Here is a 6,008-nt window from a genome sequence, read left to right on the forward strand (position 1 = left end):
GAGCTCGTCGCGGTGAACATGTGGTCACAAACGGTTTGTCAATCGGAACTCCGAATCAAAAGTTATTGAAAAATAAAATTTGAGTGAGGGTTTTGGAATTCTCCACGTTCTTCCTCTTTCCCAGCGTGATTTCTTGTGCTTGGGAAGTAAATGAGCTAATTCTCATGAACATTAATGAAATGGGTTAGTCTTGGGCCCATTTTGGGTTCGGTTCGACTGGTTCGGCCTATTCGGTCCAATTTTGGGCCAAATTCTTTGAAATTAGTGTCAAAATTTTCGTTTTGATGAGCTCTATCCTAATTTAATATAAAATTCATATTTTTAATTTTCTTTATTAAAATTTAATCTATTGACTAATTATTCGCTAATTTTACGAGGTTTACAAATAGAGTATTATTGTTGTTTGTTCGATTGGTAATTTTCTTTACTTAAGTGTAGTGAATTATTTGGGTGATCAGTTAGCTGAATCGAAAGTCTTTTCCAATCTAGAAGTTTGGTTGTGCTTTTCTAATTTAATGTTTTGGTTCTGTTATGGTTCTTTGTTGCTGGACATGGCTTTTCTGTCACGAAACTATTTTCGGCTTGATAAATTGAGAGAAAGATTGTGAACACTTACTTTTTAGTTGGTGATTATAAGATGAATTTTGTTTTTGGCTAAGATATAAAACTTGAGAATTTTCTTAACTTTTTGCTTTTTGAATATCCTCTTGTTCTCAACTATTATTTTTATTCTTAGATATTTAGGAGATTTGTTTTCTTGGTTTATAGTGGCCTTGTGAAATTGAGATTGTAGATCTTAGATATTGGAAAGAATTGCTAGAAATTTTCGACAAAAGGGACTAGATATCCAATTTTTTTTAAGCTGAATAAATTCTTTATACAAATTTTTCTCTTTATTATATTCAACTAATTATTATAAACCATGTTTTTTTATGAATCACTTAATAACTCTAGTTTTAAAATTATTTGATTTTTCAACGAGACTTAATGTTTCATGAATCACATTTGGTTGGGTTCGTGGGATAAAATAGTATAGTAAAATTATGTACTTCTTTAAGCTGTACAATGATACTTAGAATTAAAATTTTTAATAAGATTGAAAAGATATTATTTATTTTAATGTGATAACATGAGATTCTTGTGAACTTTGTTGCCTCTTATTTATAAGCGGGAACTAATATTAAAATAACTTGAGATTTTATTAGGATAATCATAACATATAAATACTATTTTGGTAAGTTTTTCAACAAGTTAGGATTTTTTTTATTAAAAGATTGGTATTTTAAAATGTCTGTGCTCTAATAATAAAATTGTTTCTCTTTTTATTATTCGTATCATTGAGTATTTATATGTTACAACTTTTTTATAGATACAATTTTTTGTTCTATATTATGATACTTGAAATTGTTGCTGAATCCTCTATCTCTAGCCATTAGAATAGGTTGTTGCATGAGTTATTGTTGTTGTTGCTGTTCGAGTCATGCATGCTTATTGATATCATTATTGTTTGTAATCAGAGAATTTTTGCTCATTGATATAGTTAAAATTTAATTTTCTAGTCAATAGTTATTTTAGTACCATTTTTCTTTTATCTCATTGTTATTATTATTATTTTGTCTCTTACATAATTGGCATGTCTTTTCAATTCAATAGGATTGAAATGAGATATTTTAAGTACCTTTGAGATATATATATATATATATATATATATATATATATATATATATATATATATATAATTTGAGTTTGTTTTTAGATCATGAGCTTTAAGTTCAGTTACCTAATTATGAAGACAAATTTTGTTTGTGTTTTAATTTTATAAAAAAAAAAAATCCTGTACTAATTTTTTGAAATTCTTTTGATACGTGCTTCGAATATATTAAAAGAAAATTCACAATTGGAGATTTAGACCAAAAAAAATATAAAATAAAAAAATAAAAGTAATTATTATAACTAACTGTAGTCTATTGTATTTCGAATTTTAGTTTTATTGTTATCATTATTATAGAAAATTATTTGATTGTATTTTACTATAATGACAAGAATGAGTTAAATGTATATATAAATTTTGGCTTAAGGAACAATAAGGAGATCAATTATATTTCCTGTCATATTTTACATAATCTATCTACTATTTTGAATTAGGAGATATCAAATTTTATATTCACATAATTATTTAATGTCCAAGGTCATGATAATAATCTCAAAAGTACTTAGTTGAAGGTTTCTATGAAAAAGGAAAAGAAGCATACTGGTTTTTGTGACGGTTGCTGTTTTTTATTTTTATGACTGTTAAATTGTCTATTCCAATGTGTTGTTGTATTTTTTAATTATGTTTTGCTTTGCTTTCTCTGTTACTGATTGTCTTTTACTTATACATATCCTTGCTTGATTGTGCACCTATATATCCTCCAAGGTTCTTGAGGAAAAACCTTTGTCTTTGACCATTATTAATCTCTAATTCATAAACCTTGCATCTTTTGTTTCAAATTGAATTTGTGTGACGTGATAATATTTATACTTTTATCATTTCTTTTTAAAATGTTCGTCTTATATCCTTTTCCTTGAGAATGTGAAATAATTCTTAGTTTTATCCATTGTTGATGGATATCTTATTTGATTGTGTTCCTAATCATTCTCTTAAATCTTTGTGAACATTATCATTGACTTTAGTGGCCATCTCTTATGAGTTTTATACTTTTTTTTATTCATTTTGAACTTGTTTCGACGTAGTACTCCATCTTTCTTTTTATTGCTTCCATTGAAGTTTCTTGATTTAGATTTACTTGTTAAGATGTGATTTGACTCTCTTTTGGTACATTTCATTGTTTCTGTACATTCTTGTTTAATTGCGATCCTATACATCCTTCCGAATTCTTGTGAACCTCATATGTGATACTTGTTCTTCTCTTCCTAAGCTTTGTATTCCTTTGAGTAAACTCGAGATTTATTAGTTAACGTGTAATTCCTAGATATAGCAAGTGATACGTTAGTTTTTAAGATGCGGCTCATGGACCCGAAAGGTAAAACTTGTAAGTGTGCGACGTCGTAAAAGAATGCTGAAGTAGGAGTATTCTGAGGAGGACGTTAAGGATATTTTGGTACAAATTGAAAGGTTAGTCCTGATGTTTGACTTTCGGATGTTCTTTAGGAGTGATGAACGAAGTGAAAAGCGTTATATGTGTTTGACTTATTAAGGGAACAAGAGAGTATGAATGTTAACCACATCTTTTTAACACAAACCTATCTGGTAACCTTTTGTACTCGATTATACTTCTTTCTCATATTTGGTAAAAGGCTAAAACCATGTAACATTTTGCATACTGTATCAATTTTTGAGGGCAAAAATTTTTGTAAGGAGGATAGAATGTAACGTCCCAAGCCTTTTTTTATTACTACCCTACCCTCTAATTTTATCAAAATCGCTAAACTACCCTTACCCCTCTTTTTTCAACCTTAACCTTAATCCAAAAATCCCAAATTGTGCCCTAATTTTATTACAACACATACACTCACAAACAAGAGAAAGAACGAGGAAAAGGGAGGAGAACAAAAATCAAAGGGGGAGCGATCGAAGAAGAAAGGAAGAAGAAGAAAGGGAGAAGAGGGAAGAGACGATGCTGGTGGGGCTAGGCGCCGCTGTTGCCGTCGCAGAGAAAAGAAGAGACGCACGAGAGAGATGAGAGTGAGATCGTAGACCTTCCATGGAGAAAGAGGAAAGCGCATGACGGAGAAGAGGAAGGAGGGAGTCCTGTCGTCGTTGTCGCTGTGCCCATCGCCGCCACTGCCGTTGATCGAGACCGTCGCCATCCCTGTTGAGGCCATCGTCGTCGCCAAACAAGGCAGAGAAGGAGGGTGCGAATGGGAGAGAGAAAGGAGAGATCTGTTGGAGCTCGTCACCGAGATGCTGCTGCCTTCCACTACCGCAAGACAAAGCCAACCTTCTGTTCTTCCACTGTCATCGTGGTTACCTCCGTTGCAGGTGGAGGAGGTCACCGGAGAAGGAATTGTTCTGTTCTGCTTCTGCTTTTACATTTCCATTGGTTGTTGGAGTCTCTGGGACCATGAATGTTGCCACCGGAGTCGTCGGAATTGTTGCCGCTAAGAGCCACCACTGCTATGCCTTTACCTTGGTAAAACAAACCCCATTCTGCTTGTACTTGACATCTCTTTCTATTCCTATTCTGCTTTTATCTACCTTACAGTCTCGCTCCATTTTTGTGTCGTCTTTTTTGATTAATTTGCTTTTGCTGTTGTTTGTTACGGGTTAGAAGTGGTAGCAATGCTGCTGTTGTTGTCGAGATTGCATCCGTAACATAGTCGTTGCTGCTGTTTGAATTGAAGTTGCTGCCACAGGCTCGGTCCAAATTTTGCATTCTTTTATTGTATTCTATTCCAACCTTTCTCACCTTTTAATTCGGCACTCCGGGTCTAGTCTCTTCGGTCCATTAGGACCACGCTGTGAGTAGGCTTTACATTTATAACCGTTAACTTTTCGGTTTATGCCATTCTGAGTTTTTAATTATATTTATAAAACTATTGTTGAAAAACTTTGATTTGATTAGAATACTTGATTTATTATAGTTGAATAATTATTTTTATGAAGCTCATACCTTAGGAATTTTACATGAGACTATATATATGTTTGATGAAGCTTTATATTATTTTAGAACATTTGACTTTATTCGAATATATATTTTTGAAACATTGAAGTATTTGTTGGTATTCACTTACTTTGAAATTGTGATTGAAATTGTGAAATATGTTTGGAATTTCTTTTGATTAGAAAAGTATGATTTGAAAAGATTTCTGATGAAGAAGTATTATCTGATTTGATTTGATTCAATATCTTATATATTTGAAAGATCAAGGAATTGTTGTATTTGAAATTATATGTTTTGAATTGGTTTGGGAGGCTCGTTTAGAAAACCGTAGTTAATGTCGGTTATGACGTTAACTTAGATGCATCTAACTCAAACTCCAGCGTGCAGGGGTGTTGCTAGCTTAACGTGTAGGCCACACGTTAGATCTGTTATTCTGTTAGGACACACAAGAGAAAAGGGCTACCCATAGAGGTAGAGCTGCCTAAATGTGAATTTTTTATTTGATTTATGTACGAAAACTACCTTATTGATTCACTTATTCATATAAATTATTATTTTCTAACTAAAATCATGTTTATAATAATGTTTATATGGTCTCAAGTGAATTATAAATGTCTATCTAGTCACTAGGTTGCAAAACTCATTTTTTTAAAAATATTTTTCAAGAATAAATATTTGATTATGTGAACCTTTCTATTCAAGAGTAATGATCTGTAATGGATATCTATTCTTTATTGAGTTCTTAGACGTTATCTGCTCCATATGTCACGGGCAGGATCCCTCCATATTTATTTATTTTATTTTTATTTAAAATATGTAATTATTCATTCTAAAAAGTATAAATTTATCAAAAATATTTGTAACCTTTTTATTTATCTTATATTCAAATCTGTTAGACTTGTTAGGGGACTATTTTTCTAAGTGTCACTCATGACTCATTTTGAACTGTGACATATATATGTATATTTTTTATATTATAAATACATTCATAAGAATTTAAAGAATAAATTTATTATTATTTTGGTCTAAAAAATTATGGTACAGTGTCTTTGTGCAAATAATAATAATAATAATAATAATAATAATAATTTTATTTTACTTTTTTTTTACAGAAGACTGTTATGTCTGATGAAGAAAAACGTTAGGAATTGATTTATGTATTAATTTTTTTTGGGAATTAAAATATCTACTTTTAAAATTTTTGGATACTGATTTAGATAATTACTCTGTCAAAAAATAAATTAGAGATTGATTTATCTATCGAAATAATAAAGTCTAAGAGATGTTTTTATATATTAATTTTGTTTAGAAACTAAAATGTCCATTTTAAAAATTTTTAAAAACTGATTTGAATAATTATTCATTCTAAAATTTTCAATAAATAATTGATTTTTCTTGCATTAT

The sequence above is a fragment of the Arachis ipaensis genome, chromosome B7, assembly GCF_059453495.1.
Source record: "Arachis ipaensis isolate K30076 ecotype BB chromosome B7, ASM5945349v1, whole genome shotgun sequence".
In the NCBI taxonomy this organism is placed as follows: domain Eukaryota; kingdom Viridiplantae; phylum Streptophyta; class Magnoliopsida; order Fabales; family Fabaceae; genus Arachis; species Arachis ipaensis.